This window comes from Seriola aureovittata, chromosome 18, assembly GCF_021018895.1.
Source record: "Seriola aureovittata isolate HTS-2021-v1 ecotype China chromosome 18, ASM2101889v1, whole genome shotgun sequence".
NCBI lineage: Eukaryota > Metazoa > Chordata > Actinopteri > Carangiformes > Carangidae > Seriola > Seriola aureovittata.
Window position 1 is genome coordinate 8,165,140 of NC_079381.1, and position 21,481 is coordinate 8,186,620.

The 21,481-nt window shown below is 42.1% G+C and overlaps 1 protein-coding gene and 1 long non-coding RNA gene across 2 annotated transcripts in view; one reads left to right on the forward strand and one right to left on the reverse strand.

The window, feature by feature from the left end:
* Positions 1 to 10,887, reverse strand: part of cntfr (ciliary neurotrophic factor receptor) — a 233,782-nt gene extending 222,895 nt beyond the window's left edge. The window contains exon 1 of the mRNA XM_056403983.1: positions 10,599 to 10,887. The gene's annotated coding sequence lies outside the window, so the exon portion shown is untranslated. The remainder of the gene's footprint in view (positions 1 to 10,598) is intronic.
* Positions 1 to 21,481, forward strand: part of LOC130186717 (uncharacterized) — a 168,530-nt gene that overhangs the window by 22,872 nt on the left and 124,177 nt on the right. The window contains exon 2 of the long non-coding RNA XR_008830337.1: positions 18,979 to 19,083. This is a non-coding gene — a long non-coding RNA (uncharacterized LOC130186717). The remainder of the gene's footprint in view (positions 1 to 18,978; positions 19,084 to 21,481) is intronic.

Genomic DNA, 21,481 nt, shown 5'->3' on the forward strand with positions numbered 1-21,481 from the left:
ATTGTAAAGACGAAGATGAGACTGTTATAGTTGTAGAAGTCATATTTTAACTGACGCTTTGTCTCCATTCTTTCAGCTCTCTGATATAAAAGAATAAGACTTTTCCTTTTTTTTTTTTTTTTCTTTTCAACCAAACAAATGCTCATTATTCTGTTTACTAGCTGGCTGAATGGCATAAGCATTTCTTTTGAGTGTCTAACTGTAATCCTGGTTTATTAAATCTCGGATCTCATTTCTGTAGGGCTGGCAATTGTTTCTGCTGGGTATGATGACATTGCACTCACCAAACTAATTGCCCAGAGCTGGGAAATGACATGCCAGATGGGGGGAGGAACCATGATCATTGCAAGAGTCATACATGTTTTAAACAAACCCCTGGGGTAGACAAAGTTATAGTGAGCGGTAGAATTATTACCCATTTCTTTCAGCCGTTAGAGAACAACTTCTTTTTCCTGTGGAATGAGAACTCTTTATCAACATTTTAGTCCAGTTCATTTCAATTCTGCTCAGTTTTGCCTTAATCTCCAAATAATGTATTTTGAATAATGTGGATGAACCGTTGGCTTGTTTACAACCTGTCTTATCCTCTGACTGCTCTTTCCTTGGCCCGTCAGAGTTGGTTGTCGTGCTTTCACCACGTTTAGTGAGCAATTACTTAAGTGAGTACAGTGTTATCTTAGCCAACCAAAACAATGCCCAAAGCTATCAAAGTAAGACGAAAGTGTTAATAAATTGGAAATGACCAGACCTCGGGGCAAAGTCCTGATTTTCAGAACTCATGACTTTGAGTTGAGCTCCAATGACCCGGACTTGGACTCGAGCATCGACTGCATTTACGCTCAGAAGTTGGAGATGAAGGCTCAGACATTTTTTTGTTACTAGTGCATTTGTTTGGCTATTGTGTCACACACTTTGAAATGTTGACAGCCGCATCATCTGAGTGTAATGTAGACCTTTTTTGTATTTGTATGTCAGCTATGTGATTGTGCCAGAGCGGAGCACTGGAACTCCATCTTGGAACTCGACTTGACTCGACTCGAGACTCGATTCACACTTGAAGTTTAGTGACTCAACTACAACACTGGTGAAAAATAACCATATCATACATTTCAACAAAACAATCCTGTCGGTCAGGTTGATTATAGTGAGCAGGAAGTTCACTAGCATGCATACACGTCACTACTGAAGGGAAACAGTCCCCACAGTCAAAGTTGTTTGTAACAAAATTACAGGACTACAATAAACTAAATTTGATGATCAAAATAATAGAAATGGAAAATAATCTACCACCACAGAGCTTTGCAACCTCTTTTTGACACAAATAGGTCAAGCCTCTCCATGTGTCTTTCAACAACCATTGGGATCTTTCAGTGTTCTGTGGCCACTACTGAGCTCCACTGTCATGCTTTATTTATCCCTTTCCTTCTGCACTGTAATGGAAATATAAAAGGCTGCATTGATTAGTGTTTAAGGATCAGGCTTTAATAGATTAAAAGCCCCCAGCTCTGAGAGAGGCACTCACTCACACACACTTGTGCATAAAGGCAAGTTTGTACACACACCAACAAGCTAATCTATGAACGGATATGGGAAGAGATGGACGTAAGCAATAACGCACATGTGCAGGCAGCAGCTTCTCGCACTTGAGGCAGGACAGAGACACTGGATGGACATAAGGCTACACACACACACACACACACACACACACACAAACACACGCACCTACTTTCAGCAGTGTCAGAGGCAGAGCCCTAAGCCTTTTCAACAGCTTATATGAATCTCCTAGCTGAGATAAAGAAGGATTTGTACATCTTATTATGATAAAGCAGGAGCCCTAATGTTGAATTTCCAATTAATGGAAAATTCATGCATTTTTAACAAAGCGCATTATTAATAATGTGGCACAACCCCAGAGTTGGGAACATTTTCTACACCCAGGTCTCATTTTGACTTTAGATAAATAAATGAGGACGGCAGTGTTTCAGCGCATACTCTTTTTTTAAAATTTAGAATATAATTGCTGTGTAAAAGGGTAAAAAACGCTCTGTATTCTTGTCTCTCCTGGACTCTTCACCGAGTCATTTCATTCTCCACTTCTCCCTCCATTTGTGTCCTGTGCAGCGGCCGTTGTCACGTTTCAACTCAACCCCACCTGTTTGACGCCCCCCCCTTCATTTTCTCTAATCTGTCCACCTCTTCCTCTTCTCTGACCTTAATCACGCCGGTGGCCGCAACAGGCTCCAATGTGCTCACCGTTCTTTCTTTTTTTCGTCCTCTCCTTTTCGTCTCTCCCCATGCCGATCACGGTCGTGTCCGTTGATAGTCTATCCTATTCTCTGATTTCCTCCCCTCCCCTCCCCCTCGACCTCCAGCCCCCTCCCATCGCTTCTTGTCTCCCGCTCTTATGTTTGACCACAATCATGTTTACTGTTAGCGCCTGCCAGGTCTATCCAATCCTCTCAGTACCTCCTCTCTTCTGCCACCTCCCCTCTAGTCCCAATCATGCCTGATGGTATCCTTCAGTAAAACTGCTCCATAATTGAATCTCCTGTGTTCCTCTACTTTTCTTACTCCTCTTCTCTGACCACAATCTCTTTTGTTGTTAGCCTCCTCCTAACCTCTCGAGTCTTCTTTACGGTCCTCTTGTTTCTTTTAATCCCTCTCTCAAGAAGTCACAGCCTCTCCCTCCATCCTGTAAGGTCTTCAGTGTCTCACGTATTCCCTCGTTCTGCCTCAGGCGCGGCCATTCTTTCATGTTGTTAGACTCAACTGTTCCTGTCACCTCTCCCTCATGAGGTGACCACAGCCTTGTCTGCTGTTAGCAACACCTGCCTCTCCACGCCTCCCTCCTTTTGTTACCAGCTTTTCTTCGCATGTGCTGTAGCTCTCCCTCACAGTCACGCCCCTCCCGACTCCCCCTCATTTGACAACTTGTATCATGTAGATGTAAACTGGTAGTTTTAGAGTCCCACCTCCGTTGGAACATTTGGGTATTAACTGTGGAGAGCTTAAGCAGTGGATAGCATGGACGAACAGACAGAGATAATCTACATAACCTCATTAACAGAAACTACAAGAAAAAATACAATAAAAGAAATGTAAGAGACAAACTATAAAAACTGTAAAGAGCCACTTACTGTCTAAACGAAAGTGTCGCACAGTTAAAAAAAAAAAAGAAAAAAAGAAGTAGCACCTCGAGGATCAAAGCTTATCACTCCGCTATAATTTAAATGATTCATGTATACATCAAACTGTAAATGTCTCCTCCCGCAGCAGCACGGCAATGCATTTCTTCAAAGGAGCTGGTGATCGCAGGAATAACTGATGACAGGAACAGAATGTAAGCAGGCTAATGCTGCATTCGTAAGCGAATAGGCCGATCATAAGTGCGGTCAAACGGAGGAGGGTCAGAGATGTGTCGGTAATTTTCTGACAGCTACAAAAGAATAACAACAAACATGTGGCAAAAGCTACCACAGCTGGCGGATACATCGGAATCAAATCCAATATTAACGCTACTGTGATTGATTCAACCAATTTTAAAGGTGCTATCTATTGTTGTATAAAGTATGAATGTTCCCTAGTTGAATATAGTGTGAGGTTTTCCCATTCTATCCATTCGGCTGACATGGTCTAACAACATTTATATCTCTAAACTATTTTGACATGTCAATGTAGCAAGTCATATGTCATTCATCTGCCAAATGAAAATAAAAAAAGAAAAGTCTATAATACTGAGTAGGAAACAAACTCACAATCCAGACAAATGGGTGGATATATTGCATGTCTACAGTCTCTAGAAATGGATAATCATTTCTTACAATTTCCATCTTATCCCTGCGCTGCATACATACTGTACTATATTGCACTGCAGCCCCGAGGCACATTTACTCTGCTCTGCTTATCCTCAAGATGCACTTATAAATAGAATGCATGTGTCTGAGGAAATTATTTTTATACACTAAATGCAAGCACTTTATGTCAGAATGCAAAAATGAATGTGTGTGTGTGTGTGTGTGTGTGTGTGTGTGTGTGTGTGTGTGTGTGTGTGTGTGTGTGTGTGTGTGTGTGCGTGCGCGCGCGCGTGTTTTTCTAGCATATATATGCATACAAGTTTGCAGCACAAATGAAGCCAACACGGAAGTTCCTCGAATGGCCACTAGAGTCTGGCTCCAAAAGTGAGTCAATCCCCATAGACTCCAATGTTAAAATGCCCAACTTCACAGCAGAAACTAACACGTTTACAGCCTGGTACAAAAACGGTTTTAGTGTCTATAGCTAATTTTCCCCTTTGTGGCGACTGTACAGGGGCAAAATAGGGTTACGGTTTTTTTTTATTACGGTGAGTAATATAAATATTACTCACCGTTTAAATTTTATTAAGGTTTACAGTTAAGCATAATTGAGGGTGTATCGCTTCGAGTTGACATTTGGGTGAGCGTATGCTTGCCACAAACTGGCAGTCACAAGTCCCCCCCGCCCATTTTTAGATGAGCCAGGAGTCAGGTGAAGTCAGGCACTACCAAGATGGTGACGGCGGGGCAGCCCGCTCCGAGCTTTGAAACCGGACGCTGCGTCCATCTTTATGTACAGTCTAAGATCAGGTAGCATGTTAGTCCATCAGTGTTTAACAGAATGTGAACCACTTCAGATGGCTATAAGTTGTAGGGGGAATACATTTTAAAGTTTTTTTTTTTTTTTTTTTTCTGACACAGTCATAAATGGTTTTCTCCGTTTCCCTCCTTTCATCCCTCATTTGCTTTGATCAGAAAGTTAGAAGAAGTCAGCCTGAGCTGCAAGAATGCTACAGGGGATGAATGGAGAGCTGTCTAAGGAGGAAAATACAGCCGAGCCAAGCACATATACACACACAAATTATTGACACACACACGCACTGACCCACTAGCAAACACACACACTAGTTGACAGACGAAAAGGCGGACTGACAGACCCTGACTCACTTGCACACAAACAGGCAAGCACCCAAATAGAACAAAAAGGGAACACAAATATACAAGTCTGAAAATTGATGTACTCAAAACCAAGCACAGAGAGTCACAACCCCAGACTTCTCTATAGTCATTTCTCAACTTTCCACAATTTCAAGGTCCTGATCCATAGTCAGAGGGCATGTTATGAGTTGTGGCATTAGGGAGTGGTTTAATATCTGCATGTATCTGTATTAAAAATGTACAAAGAAAGCACAAGAGTTCTTTTGGATTACAGAAATAATTACACACCAAGTCCCCCTCCGAGCCAGATCTTCCAGCTCGGGGTGAAGAGAGGAAACAGTCGTAAAACGTGGATCTCTGAAATGCATGTGAGGCCGCTTAATTGGGGCCAAATCTTAACAAAATCTTGTCATGTTTTCACACCCTTAGGTGCATTTAGATAAAAGCACACAGCAAGTGGCATATCTAACGAAAAGGAGAGAGAGAGAGAGAGAGAGAGAGAGAGAGAGAGAGAGAGAGAGAGAGAGAGAGAGAGGGAGGGAGAGGGTAGACGGAGACAGTGTGGGGAGCTGTGCGTTGCCGGAGAGGAGCGCTGGCTTTCTCTTGTCTTTGCTGCCTTTTTGGAGGCTTGTTCAGTACAAAGCTCTTGCCCGCATATGTTTCACAGAAGCATGTAATATGTCTCTGTTGATGCATGTACAAACACAGATATGCTTATAACAAAATCTCCTATTTATTTATTCCCTTCCCTATTACTCTAGACTCTCTCCCTCTCACTTTCCCTCCCTCCTTCGCTTCGGCTTGAAAAGCATTTTGTCAAATCTCAGTCCAGCATTGAATCTGCTTATCGAATCCAAATCCTTTTGAATCCCGTTTTTAAATCAGATTAGGTTCAGTTCTTAAGTTACTAAAGTTATGAACATCTAAAACTCAGAGATTCAGTTAAGATCTGTAATCACATTTTATTGGTTGAGGTGATTAAAAAACAATTTTTGGCCTAGGAGAGAAACCCGCTTGCTGCGAGCACATTAACCAGATAGCAGCCAGAAGTTGTGAAGGAGGTCAAGTGATGTTCATCTCTCCAGCAAATGATAGCGATGGTCAGTGGCAGTTAACACCTGTTAGACCCTGCTGACTTCACCTGCATGTCTTCTACACTGGTCTTTCTAAAACCTCTCCCATCCTGAATCTGTTTAGTTTTCAAGGCGAGAAAAAGTTTTTGACTCTCCCTATGACTCTGGACCCCCCCCCCCCCCCCATCTCCACACCGGCTTCCAATTTGTAGCCCTTGTGTACGTTACAGCAGTGAGATTCACAGCCCTCCCCCCCCCCCCCCTCCCCCCATCCCCTGCCCTGCTCTGATCAGACCAACATTCGGACATCTGTCAGAGGATGTTTACCCAGGCAGTAAGTATGTTAGGGGAAATATTATCCTAGTTTTACCTTACCTTTCTTCTGTCTGAAGCATAAACACCAGCATTGCGAGGTGGGGATGGGAGGGGAGAGGCAAAGGGGGGGGAGAAAGAAAAAGAAAGGAGTGTAGAAGAGGTGAGGCGGAGTGGGAGTAATGGTGCGTTCACACTCACATGGATACAAAGAAGTTGGCGCTATCTGGCTGCACATGAATCTGTAGTTGTGGTGCGCTGCGTTGAGCATGTCATTTACACACTCTGCTCCAACTGGACAGTTTTTTTTTTTTTTTTTTTTCTGATGCATCCACACACCAATAAAGCTGGAGAGTTATTTCCATGAATTGTTTAAAGTTTAAAAAAAAAAAAAAAAAAGAAGAAGAAAAGTTTAAAGTTCCTCAGCGTCATGGAGTGTAGTAGTAAACAACTCTGCCTCCGTTCCCGCTGGAATCAAGATGATTGTTATTGGCTGTCACTCGCACTGCGGGTGAGGATATTTGCATGAAGTTGAGCCTCTCTCAACTTTCCCCACTGTTGTGTAGCCCCCTTTTTTTTTTTTTCTTTCTTTTTTTTTTTTTTTTTTTTGAGTCTGACGAGCTCAGCGGGAGGGGGCGCAGGGCTGCACGGCCAGGTCTCATTCATGATGAACAGCAGCCGTCGCTGTCCCAGCCTTTTTTTGAATCCGTATGTGTGAGCGATGTGTGTAAGAGCAGGAGTAAAAGAAGGATGCAAGGGGAGAGGGAATGGTGAGGATGAGCAAGGGAGGGAAAGAAAAGGGGAAGTGAATGGACTGGAGAGGTTTCTGAATATAGAGGGACAGAGAGGGAAAGAAGTTGAAAGGGTGATGAAAGAAGGAGAAGAGGCAGAGAAATCAAGTGAAGGAAGAATCAGGAGAATGAAAGGGGAGAAAAGAAAAGAAGTTCAGAGGTATATAAAGCACAGTTTTAGATTAAACTTCACAGAATAACACTTAGACATTTAATCAAACCCTGACGTAGTGAAAGCAAACTAGCAGCATTTATTCACTCTGTTAATACCGTATGCCTTTGTTCACTTTGCTTATGTGCCTGTTGGGACTGTCAGCTTTACCTCTCGCTTCCTTGAGACTCACTTTAAAATGTCACCACAGTCATCACAGACCCTTTAATAAGATGTAAGTGCCATTTTCCAAATTAAGGACTTTTTATTTCTCAAGGTTAAAACAGTAACTTTTTCCTCCCGCTTCAGAGACACCTCAGTCCTGTCCTCTGCTAGATAAAGTCATCAAGAGATAAAGTCATCATAAGAATAAAACTTCTATTTTCAGGATCAATGTCCAAGAAGTCTAGACGCATTTTTATAGTCTGTTAAAAATCAATATAGAGTTTACATGCATGTATGTCTGGTGCCTGGCATACAGGCATGCACAGACAGGCACACAGATGCTTACCATGCACCATGCACCGTGCACACACACAAACACACACACACACACACACACACACACACACACACACACACACACACACACAGTTCTCTTTTTTTTCTCCCCCTCGTTATCTCTCTCTCTCTCACACGCACACACACACACACACACACACATGCACACACACACGTGCATGCACACGCAGGCCTCTTCCCGTCTGGTGTTGCTTCCAGCCTAAAACCAAACCATGTGTGGGAGCGATCCTGTGCTGGCCTAAACTGTACGCCCTGTTGGTACTGGGTCCCTCCATGAGAAAAAAGAGTGGAAAGACATTTACAGCCTGCCTCTCCGCTCACTGTCTGTCTTCCTGTCTGTCTCTGTGCCTGTCCTCAGCTTTGTTCCTCTCTGTGTGCTTTTGACAGCCACTGATTTTGCTCCTGTCCGTCCCTTTTCGCCTGTTTTTCCTCTTCACCACTCACCTTTTGCCTGTTTTGCTTGTTAATCATCACTGACTCTCTCTCCCTCTTCCTTTCTGCCCTCGCCTGCTCGCCTTTGTCATTCTTATTTGTTGCCCTCTCTCCATCTGCCTGTCTGTCTAGCTGTCTTTTCCTCCCTTGAACTATTTCTGTCAGTCTTTGCTATTTGCACCCCCTTTCTCCTCTTCTCCCCTCACCCCAACCCCCCCCCCCCCCCCCCATTCCACCACCAACTAGGCATGAAAACGGTGCTCCATTAGGAGTGCCTGGGCTAAGCCCAGTCTGACACACACTGCTTTGATCAGCCGTGAGCTGGGCTAAACACCCTGCTAAACTCCCAGTCTGAGGAGGGGAGGGAAGGGGAGGGGAGGGGAGGGGGAGTCTGTTGAGGGAGAGCAAAAGTAGCGAGAGATGGGAGAAACGAGATGGAGACACAATAAAAGGGAAATACACAGTGTGAAGAGAGGAGCTCAATTTCCCAAGCTGTCCTACAGAATATGTTCCCCCACCATTCTTGTCTTTTACCATATTTCCCTTCCACATCTTTTTTTATTTACTCCCTTTTCTTGCCACAACCTCCAGTTAGCCTTGAAAATGCATTACTAACAACCCGTGCAGGTGCACAACTCACAGAAGCTCTGAGAATGATGAGAGTGAAAGAGTAAACAAGAGAAAATACAATCAGATCACATGTCTGTATATTAGGAAGCTACCCAACAAATCTTTGCAGCATCTTCCTCACACGGCAACTTGACTGTCTTGTCAAATAAATATTATACCCAGTCAAACACACACACACACACACACACACACACACACACACACACACATGCACGTTGTCTAGGAGAAAAAGTAAGGGAGAAAAAGACAAGCCCAGAGAGCGAAGGATATATGGAGACCAGGCCTCCATAACTGACAACAGTAAAAAAAAAAAAAAAAAAAAAAGAGCCACAGCTTTGCACATTCAGGCAGGCAGATACTAAACCAGCAGCAGCAAAAGGACAAAAAGCTCTCGTCTTTTTCTCCCAAGGAGTGAAGAGAAAAGGGATTTCCGCTCACTGCTAATCAATCAGGCTGTGATAATGGCTCCCATGCCTAGCTGTCGACTGGAGGGGTCAAGGCATCCCGTGACCCAGCGCCCAGGGCCCAGGGGCCAAAGCCCCTCTCAGAATAGCACCCCAGGACGGACTCCCCGGGCTAATTGTCCAAGCCAGTGTCAGCCTTTTCAATGCACACCCCCCCCGCACCCCTCACACTCCCCTCCTTCCACTTTCTCCTTCATTCCTCTCTCTTTCTTCTCCCCTTCTCCCTCCCCTCCTTCCCTCCTCACAACTCTGCGATCCTCTCTCTTTCTATGCAACTGAGGAATCCACTATGTATACCAGCATGTACCAGCGTGGGGGGATTGGAGAGGAGAAGGGGTGGTGGGGTGTGTGTGGGGGGGTGGGGGTGGATAAAGATAGAAAGCGAAGAGTTGGATGAAAAAAAGAGGTGCATGTACAGCTTAGGAGGCGTACAAAAATAGAGGGGGGCTTCAGACAGGGACAAAAGTTAATGAAAAGACAGAGGCAAGAAAGGTTAGTGAGAAGTGGGAGAGCATGTGAGAGGAAGAGATCAGCGGCGGCGGCAGACATGAGCAGGGGAGGGAAGTGAGGAGCGAGGCGGCAGGACAGAGGGGGGACAGGCAGATACTTGGACAGAGACGATAAGGAGGAGAAGAGATAGCGAGACTGTCCCCTTTCTTCCCAACACATCACTCATATCAGTGGAGCAGCGCTGTGACGGGTCTATCCCCTTCCATCTGCATATCAATAGGTTTCTATTAATCACAGCCAGAGCAGCGTGTGTCTCTGGGAGTCCGCTCAACATCAGCGCGGCTGACCACCACAATGCAGCCAGCATACAAAACACAAAAAGACAGTGAGGACATGGACACACACACACACACACACACACACACACACACACACACACACACACACAGACACACGCACGCACACAGGAAAGCACAGGAGTCCGAAGCAAACCCCACTCCAGCTCCGCGCAATGGCATTCCTCTCATTCCAAGCGCACGCTGCTAATTAACAGCATTAGATCCCACAGACAGAAGGACAGATTGATGGAGAGGTATCCCGATGTTGCACTAGCACCACATCTCTACTCCCTCCTGTCACCTTTTTCTTTTGGCTATCCTTCCTTTCTTTCTTTCTTTTTTTTTGTCACAATCCCTTCCATCCAACTCTCTTTCCCTCCCTCAGTCCCTGTCAGGTCCTGGTCAGGCAGCGCTGAAGAAGAGCAAAGTCCAAAATTCAAAATGAAGAAAAAAAAAAAGAAAGAAAATGAATGGGGTACTCACTGTGAACCTCCTCTCTTTTTTTTGTATTTCTGTTTTTTTTTCTCCTGATATGTCACTTCTTATCCTCTTCTCCACTGTAGCAAGGGGAAGTGTGTCTATCCCGGTGTGTGATTGTGTGTGGGTTGTGTCAGTCCGATAGAGGACAGTTGCCGCCTGCGTGCATGAGCATGTGTGTGTGTGCGTGCATGAAAGGGAGAGGGAGAGAGAGAACGTGTGCCTCTGTCTCTGCGTCTCGCACTGCTCTGAGTGAGCAAGCTGAGGCTGTTTTAAACAGGCTGCTCTCCCCATGTGACCAGCCCAGCCACAGGCAGGAATACATTACCGAGACACACACACTCTCTCTCTCTCCTCTCTCTGTCTCTCTGTCTCTCTCTCTCTCTCTCTCTCTCCCCCTTCTCTCTCTCTCTCTCTCTCTCTCTCTTGCCCATACACACACCGTGTCCATAGTGCACCCCCTAGCCACCGCTCAGGGTAGTGGAGGGAACAGCCCACACACATAATAGATGCACACACATACACCCACACACGAACACACACATGAATACAGCATGTACACACACAGAAACGGGAGAAATATAGCAACGGTGGGGGCTCACACTATGCACACACACACACACTCATATGAACTCTAATATTGCGTGTAGACACACTGTTGATGCCAAATGTAAAGAGCATCCAAGTCATACAACAAATGGAAAATAGATAAGTCTAACACAATTAAAGACAATTCATCCAATTAAATGTTTTTTCAATGTTTTTGACTTTTCCATCTGTGGTGTGGCGCTGCTTCACACCTGGAGGCTCTGACCTTTTCAGTAATGGAAACCTTTTAAAGTTGACCTTCTGTTGCAAGGCTGATACAGTTGCATTACAGCTATTACACCTTGAGGAACAACAATGGAAAACACCACAGATGAAATGTTTGAAGTGAAATATATAGTGGTAGCTACAGAAAAAAAAAAAAAAAAAAAAAATTAAAAGGCCATGTTTTTTCTCAAATATTTAAAGCTGTCGCAGGAGATGACAGTGTGAATTGAGGCGATGACAGATTGTTTCTTCAGAAAATCTTTTCGGGAGATACATCAGTAGATCACCAAGGCTAAACAGCAACCACAGATGCATCATTATTCTTTATAACTAATGCAGCCAGTGCAGCATTCAGACTGCCATGCATACCAATTTATGGTTGATCAGCTCCTGACACATTTATCATGTAATATTGAGGAACTTCCAGCACCATATTGCTGCTCTTAAGAACCTTGGACTGAAATGAATGGCCACTAAAAGTCATTTATTACCACAAGAATAGCCAAGAACGGCAGTCTTTTTTTTTTTTTTAATGTAGACACATCCAGGCCTGAGGCGCGCTTGTGCCAAAGCTATTCGACTCAGTGTTTTAACTTCAACTGGCCATGTGAGCTGCATGCTTAACTGCAGCTTTTTTTCCCCCTTGTAGTCTGTTTATTTATTAAAATTTTTATTTTTATTTTTTTTAACAAATCCAGTGCCTCGTGTGTTTACCTGGCATGGACACATTTCAAGGGAAATTCTGGTTTCTCACAGCCATGGTCTTGTTTTTGTAATGTTGTCATCATTCCTACCAGTATGAATATCAGATGTTAATGCAGTGACATTGGTAAATATCAGTCAGAGTTTACAAGAAACACAAGTGGTCAGACAGTCATACAGGTTTTAAAACTTTTTGGAGGAGAGAGTGAAGAGTAAAGTTATTACCCGAACTGTCTGTTGTAAACATCCATTATGGTTTATACACTGACTTTTCTTCTTCTGTACATTGCAGTACATTACAGGTTTTCCTCTCCTGCTTAACACAACACACAGCTGTGCAAATAACAATAAAAATGTAAACAGAACAAAAATAACATCAGGCCTACCCTCAATGAAATTGTACAGCTGCATAATATATAAACATGTAAATGAAGATATATAATATAAATAGACTATATTAAATAAAAAATAGGCCTATCTCTGAGAATGCGTCTACAGTTCTTTCCAACAGCAATAACAGACTAATTTTCTTTGTGCATACCAGTGGGATGACCCATTAACACCACTGATGAGGTCTGCGCTTAACTGAAAAAGCCCGGTTTGAATCAACGCCATCTTTCACTTTGAGGCTCAAACTGTTCCATTAACACAACTTAGCGATGTCTGGTCAACTCAAACCAGGCTTGAACAATCTCGCTATATACGCTTACACAGAGTACATAAGCAGCCCAGAACAGGCAATTGTATTTCTGCAGTGACAGAAAAGGTCAGAGGTTAGATCAAATGTTAATGCTTTTGGATGTGTCTTCATTCTTGAAAGTAAAACCGTATACTTTGCCTTGAAAAAGCACTTCAGCAAGGAATGACGTGAGTAACTATTCATATCACTATAAGCAACTATATTTTCAGCTACTCTTTGACACATTTTCTCTTTCATAAGATGTCCATTGGATTTACAGGCGTCATCCTCTTATTGGCACTGAAAGTCAGAAACTTTCTGAATCTCTCTAATTCCGAAAGTTAAAAAGTTCAATATTAAGAAGTTTCAGTTGGAGATAAAGAACCTGGAGAAGGATGTGATTTAAAAAAAAAAAAAAAAAAAAAAAAAAGAGAGAACCAGAAGTCATGGTTTGGACTTTATTTTGTGCTTTTTTTTTTTTTTCCTTTTTGAATTGAGTGAATGAATACATCACTTCAAATCGCATTTCTCTCAGGGCAGTGTTGACACCGGCCCTGTCTGCAGTAACCCTGAGGCTTTTTAGACACTAAAACCTAGATATCAGTTTGCCGGAAAAACAGTCTCAGTTCGTGCTCTGGTTTTTGTGTGGGCATGGTTAAGGGCCGTCTCTGCTTCTGTTGCTGGTGGTGTGTATGTGTCAGCAGGTAGGGCATACAAGGACAGCCACAGTTCCCAAGCAGAACTCCACTGAACACCCCCCTATGGAATAAAAGTGTTGGTTAAATATACATGAGATTCTTAAGGTTAAAGTAGATAAAGTAAACCTTGGACAGTAATAACATTCTCTTGCCTTGTACAAACCTTTGTGACAGTGTTGACGCTTGAAAAATCCTTGAATCATGGACAGAGTCGGGCCATTTTCCTTCCATTTTGGATATCGGGCAACTTCCATCGCAGTTCCTCTTGACAGCATATATGGTGACCTTCAATGATGCAGCACACTTTGCTTGACTTGATGCAGTGGTGTAAAAAATTTATTCCAGGTCAGAATTATCTGAACAGTTGTCTCAGATTCCAGAAAAAATATTTTTAACTTCGGGTCTGACATCGTCTAAGATTTCAAATCTGGAATCTGGTTTTGGACGGGTCCTCTGCAGCTAAATGTTAGCGCTGACATATTTGATTAGGGAACGAAATAACCTGATTTGTGAGTGTGTGTTTGAGAGTGTCTGTGTGTGTGTGTGTTTTTGTTTTAATGAATCGATCTGTGCTGATAAGGTAGAGGTGAGACACTATCTCTGCACAGTGCAGTCGCTTCTTTGTGACATTGCAATGGACGTTTCTGTGAACAACTGCCCGGGTAACAGGATTTAAATCCAAAGAAGTGTTGACATAAAAACTAATTTGATCTATTATCACAGATGTGCACATTTCATCCAAACCCAGTTATTGCTTTTCTGCCTGACAGTACATACCTGTACATTTAGGCTGTGGAAGGACTCCTGACTGACACAGTCTGCCTGCGCAGGTCCAGATGTGGCCTGGATATACACATGGGTGCAGTCTGGGGGGAGCCTGAAGGAGAGGAATATGTTAATATGGAGGCTTGTCAACCTGTAAACTACTTTACATTTATTTTAACTGTCACATACCTGCAATGGGATAAAACACTTCCTTGAATCTGTGTGGTTCAAAATGACCAGGGGAAGTGATGAGAATATATTCAGGTACTGATGTAGAGAGAGGTATGGCCTACCCTTCTTAATTCCCAGCATACGGTTGGCTTCACAAGACCTTCTGCATCAACAACACTGTACAGAAATATCATACTGTACATGCAAAGAAACTCGGAGCTATGCAGACAGACTGGAAAGTGGTCAAGGCTCGGCTCTGCTTGTATAGCCTTGGTCTATGTTAAATAATCTATTGGCTTTTGAAGACAGTGAAAGTAGTGAGATATGATTTTCTTACTTTGTTTATTTTTAATATGTTCTTTGGAACTAAACTGAACACGTAAATTCATGCTCGATCACATACATTGTCAGAACTTGATGGAGCTGTCTTTTGGGATCCTGTTTCTGGTTGTTGGAAGTTATTGGAATCCCAGCTGATTGAGGCTATGGAGCTGGCTAGTTCAGCGGTATAACATACCTCAGATACTGAGCAGGGAAACGTAGAAGTAGGAACAATAATGGAACGAAACTCTCACTTAAATTAGCAAGACTTAATCTAATCAAGCCAGAATTTTCCTTTGTATACCTTGATGATATTGGGCTCAGGTCTTCTTCGGCAGCGTGGACCAGTGCTGTGTCTCCCTCCCTCTGTGTTGCAGGAGAACTTGTTGGCGAGTGGGTGCCTGGGTTTTTTGCACAGACGCCGAGGGAAACTGGGGGTTGAGGGTGGGGGGGCGGAGTTGCACGGACAGTGTGAGAGAGGATAGATGGCTTTAAGGAAGAAACGGGTTATGTAACGCAACACCCAGCTACATCAATATAAACAGAATTGTCTCATCGTATATCTCGTTTGAAAATATATAGATGGACCATAAATAGTCTATATACCCCCTACTCCTACCCTCTTTTAGAGAAAGTCAGTGAGTACTTTCCCCATTCTACTCTTCATATGTATAATGTTTTTTACCTGTATCTTGTATGGGAAGTAATTAAAAAAAAAAATAAAGAAGTACGTATGATAAATATGATTAATAGACATACCCAGCCCAGGAGATTAAACCTAACATTTTAGTTAATCAAAAACAGCATGAATACTGCCCTAATGATAATAATAGTGACCATAATCGTGAGTGTTTGAAGGTGTCGTAAATGCCCTACACATGTTAAGTTTGGGGTTTATCACTTGCTCCTAATTAGGCCTCTTTTGAGGACTGTTTGCACATGTGCAGACTGTGCTTGACTGGCATTTCTCTGACCCTCCTATTAATTTTGTTACACTTTAGGGTGGGAGAGTTACACCTTTTATGGTTCTTGTTGGTTCAAGTAGTTTGATAACCTCAAGTAATTCCAGCAGAGCTTCAACCTGAGCAGAGACGAAATCAGCCAGAATAATGGGTGCACAGCTGCATGGGTGTACAGGATATGTAAATGTGATTAACTTGATACTGGGTCTTCATGTCTGTATGATGACAGTGTTTGGACATCAGAGTACACGCTTGAGTCAGCTATGTAATATTCACCATTTTTGAAACATTACACCTACTCGAAGGTAAAAATATATAAAGAAACATCAATGACACCACAGTTACAGACTGTTTATGTGAGTAATGTTTAACTTAAATAACAGTCTTTACATCAGAATGAAAATGCTTGTTTTTTTTTATTGTTATTACTATCGTCATGTGCGTCTTTATGAATAAATAGCTATAAAAAGAGTTTCACAATGTGCTCACAATCCATGACACATTCCCTCAGATTAATAAGAAGGCTTTGTAATTCACTGTTGTGTTAAAATGAATGTGCCATGTCCCTCAGAGCAATTTACTACAACTGACAGTAGCCTACCTGAATTGCATAATTGTATCATTACCCTTAAAATCCATGTTTGTTTTTTGTTTTTTTCTTTTTTTACTGCCACAGTATTGATTAATGCAATTAAGCGAAGTCTGTCACACTATGTATATTACAAACCACTGCGCTGGTTACAAATACTTAGCTTTTGTGCTATTATGACCTAGTATGAGTCATTCTAGTCTAGTGTGTAGCTGCACAAAACACAAGCACAAATTGAGGATGGAGTGGAGCAAAACTTATACTTCCCCGAGTCTCATCCTGACGAACTTTTACAAAAGAATTTTACAGCTCAAAATGATAGAAACAAAACACACAATCATGCTAAAGAGTTAATTAGATGAAGTCTGTCGCATGGGCTCTATAGAAGGGATTAACAACCACATGCCATGGGGTGACGGGAGTGTTAAATCAAATGCTACACCACATGATTTCACTGATTCGTTTCTTCTCTTTAGCTGCAGATGCTTTTATCAGACCTTCAGCAGCATTAGGCTCGAGTAAAAAGATGTACACTGTTGGCACTTGAGAATTTCTCTTCCTCTTTCGAGCTGACATTGAGAAGCTTGTGCTTTAAAGGTGGTCATTTGTTTTCAGTGCCACCGAACAAATCTATATTCGTCTTAGCACCCGAACAAATGACGAGAGAAATGCTTAACCAAGACGTACACATAGACGTGCGATGGAGGGACCACAGCTAACATTACTGAAAACACGACGAGCGGAAGAAAAGTCTTCTGTTTTATTACATCATGATGCCATAGACGACAGCAATGTGCCAACATGTAGCTTACAAGTTTATATCTGTATGTATAATCATGCTATTAGTTAAAAGACAAAGTTAGAAGTGTTACTCACCATCAAAGCAGCCAAAGTGGGCGTTTGACGTCTCAGAAAAACTTTTGTCTAGTCGGTCAGTCTTTCCCGAAGGTCAGCTTCACTGATCAGACCTGTGTTTGAAGCATGGCTCGTCTATGATCCCTGAAAGTGTTCTTAAATTAGTCAAATGACAGTCGGGGCATGTGTGAATGTAGTGAAGGCTCAGTCCACTTAATTGACACCCGGGGGAAATAATTTTTTTTTTTTTTTTAAAGTTCCAACGCTAGCTTTCATGATGTGTTGCAACCAGACCTTGTGCTATATGCACTCACAATTTAACTTATGTGACTTTATAATCAGTTTAGCTAAGACCTGGGTATTCCAGGCAGGACCGCACAAGCAACCGGTGGAGATTGGAGGACCGCGCCTGAAACAACGTGAGCGGCTACAGTGTTAGCCGCAGCGTTAGCCGGCGTATCTCGGACTAATGTCTGTCTCTCAAATTCTCCATTCATAACACTCAACCATAGATGTAAGTGCGGAAAGAGAATATACACAGTTTGCATAATCCGGTTGAACATTTTTTTAAGCACTTGAAGATTCAATCATCACTAAAGCGTCTGTCATGCAAGAGAGCCAATTAAAACAAATGGAATAGTCAAACATGTCAATTGATATTTAAGGTGTGTTGATGGATTCACAACGTCAACTCTTGCGTTGAGTGACATGCAGGGGCATTGATAACATTACATATAAGAAAACATTCCACCTTAAAAGTTGCTGGGAGTTGTTGCTAGCCTTTGAGCGGCGCAGTGAGTTCAATCATTTTTTCTGTAGTCGGTATGTAGTAGTACTATGTACTGCACTGTACCAGTAAAGATAAAAGGCAGCGAAATATCTTTTGATTTTTTGGAACACAAACTCCTCATAAAGTCAGTCTAATATGTGATTGCGTGGTCTGTCATACTTGGCCACAGTTGACTTTAACAAATAGCACGGCAACCCAGTACTCAACTCACATTTATTGTTTACAGCGAGCAATTTTTCTTACTTATGTCCAAAATGTCTATCAGAAAACAACACCCTCTGACTGACTGATTGACCTGGCCTGCTCATGAGCCGTTATGGTTGTGGCACTGCATGGCACACTGTAGACACTGTAGAATCAAGGCAAGTCAGGAGTCAAGTGGTTCACTGAGTGTGCATGTTCTTTTTTTGTTTTGTTTTGCTTTTATTGGAGAGACATAATAAAAAATTGCTTGCTGTAAAGGATAAATGTCAGTTGGGTGTTGTAAATTTTAAATGACAGACAGTAAAAAGTAGCACAGCTCGGTATATTATCAGAGAACAGTTGTCAATCAACTTATGAATTTAATTGACAGTTTATCAGTTTTTTAATTCTTCCACTATTACCCCCTAAGCATTTCCATCACTTCCCTTTTTTTCTCATTTATTTTTTGTTACTTCCTCCCTTGAGGCCACTCTCCTGAAATGATGTGAATGATGAATGTAAGACGGGGGAAAACGATGACGCATGTTTTCATCACCTCACTACTGTTTTCATCAGATTGCCTTTAAATTGTTCAAATCGGTTGATAATTTATCACTCCAGCTTTCATATCACATGCATTTTCATTGCTTTCATTTTGAATAAATTAATTTTGTTACCTCCATCCCTGCTGTTGTCTTTCTTCTTTTCAAATTCCGCACTATGTGAGCTCACATTTGGGCTTAAAGCAGCTTTTGGCATTAGTAGACTTAGCAAAGTCTTAAGGAGGAAGTTAATTTTGGTGTCGTTAACTAAACGAGTCAGCTATCCTGTAATATGTTTGCTTTGTGTTTTTGGCAGAGGCCCTGAAAAAGTTCCTGTTCATAAGTCCAGTCAGTGTGGGAGCAGCTGCACAGACCAAGACACCACATGTGAGTCACCAGTTGGAGAGCCACTTCTTATGAGGTAAATGTCAAATCTTTTTCGAAAAACATCGACTGTCTGTGATAACTGGAAAGCCTTTGGTGGCTGGCAAAAAACAACACTGCACTTTTTTGCTTTACAAGTTTGATTTAATGGTGGTGCAATAGTTGCCACTTGAATATAATGAATTCTCGCATTTTATCATATAGCATCATACAAATCATTGGATTTGCGGGTTGAATGTATGTGAGGAGACAAACTTTGAAAAGATTTTGTAAATATTTTGACCTCACCAAGATTGGATAGGCACAATGCATACATAAAACAGTGTTCTGTTTTCATATTACTCAAAGTGCACCAAATGACTTGCATGTGTAGTCGTGATGTGAGTCCTAATAGTGTCATAATATCATAATAACCAGAGCTGCTTCTGTCTATTCATCACTCTGTCTGAACCCTGCACAGAGTTAAGTAACTCCAGCCTTTGAGAAAGATCGTCAGGCCGATTACAAACTTCGCTTGTGCTCCTTTTTCCTATTTGCTCACAAACCAAAACCGATCCGCTACACTACATCGAGCTGCATAGTTTTGCACCAGTTTATAAATGTTTGTCAGTGCTGATATATACACCTATCTGTGGAGCCCCCAAAGGATCACAGTGGAATTTCTTTCTTTTTTAGCTAACTTTGCAGGTCCTTCCAGCAACTTTCATGTTACCTCACATTACATTTTGCCTTCTCTATGACCAACAGAGGCTGACCTGTAGTATGATATAGAACCATATGATTCAGATTGCCGCTGGTTGTGACCACAGCTGCAGGTTGGGGCACCATCAGCTGTGGTTGCTCAGGCACAATCTGTATCGTTGCAGGTGGATTGATAACTAAGACCTATGGAGCTAGTTAACCAGCTCTGTGCAATGTGTTATGAGGCCATAACTGGCTGCTGCTGCGGCTGATTGAGAAAGGCTGTTGCTGTGATTATGGCTACACATGATGATGCTATCAATGCGATTTGTGGCTGTAGTCATGGCTGTGCTCTGGCTGTTGTGATTCACATTAGTTTAGGATGGGTGTAACATTAACTGCATGCCATGCAGGGGTTGTATGTGTAGAGCGAATGGTTGTGCTGGCTGAATGTTGTAATGCACTATGTTGTATCCGTAGCACATCTGTCATACCTGACAGAAGTCGCAACAGCTTCAAGCAGCTGAGCAGCATGTGGTTTTTTTTTTTTGTTTTTTTGTTTTGCTGATTTCCTCTGTGCATCATTACAACACAACTCCAGCATTCCTGGAGAATCTAAAGCACTGATGCCAAAAAGACTGAAACTGTGGAATTACTTAGTAAGTCTGACTTGACTTAAATTTATCATAATGTCCTTTAGAATAAGATTATGGTAATTAATAAAAACTTACACAAAAGGCCAAGAATGATGCATCATGCTGGGATAAATACAGCTTATTTTTGGATATGAAGATGTAAATCAGCTGCACAATCACACATCTTGCCGTGACTCAAATGAGGCTGCACAAAAACAAAAATCTCAAATTTTTTTTTTGTTATTACTAAAAAAAAAAATCACTGACTTTTACCAATTTGTATTACTTTTAATATTAAATATTAATATTAAATTAGCCCAACTACATTTAATTGCTATATAAACTCGAATGTATTTATAATCTTTTTTTGAATAACTGTTGAACTCTATACTGGTGTTCAGTTGGCCTCAATTATGATGCTTAATTTACATTGTGATGTTTTATGAATCCAATTAATAACACTTGCTCATCATGCTATTAGATATGACTTCATTTGGACTTTTATTCCTAAAATCACCTTTTAATTATAATATTTATCAATACTGTTGAATTATTGCATTGAGTCTATAATATATATTTGCCTGTACTGTGATTGTTAGTATCTGCAGCAGCAGTGATATGGGCACTGACTGGAAGTGTTATCGCTGTTGGAAGAAGACGGGGTAACACTGGAGAAGTGAATCTCCCAACTCTGATAAGAGTAGTTGCTGTCGCCGACCCCCCCCCAAGGGGAGCTGGAAGGAAGTTGTAGGGGAAGGGACACCTGGCACAGTCAGGTGTCCCAATTGCAACAGTGATAGACAGCAGGTGACTGAAGATGAGATATGAATGGACAGCTGAGCTCAGTGTGTATATGGTGTATGTGTGATTTAAGGTATGAGGACATTACCTACAGTTTTGCTGATTGCGGAACGTTCCCTGTCTGTAGTTTGCGGGACATCCGGGGAACGTTAAGAGAACTTTCTCAAATGACCTGAAGGGAACATTCACCATGGGGTCCAGCTAACATTCCCACACCCTCAACCAGAACTTGTCTGCTGGGGACTGAGTGGCAGTAAATATAACGCAGCAGCGCGCCGAGGTGAGAGTTTTGCTCCTTTGATCCCGGGCACGAAACTA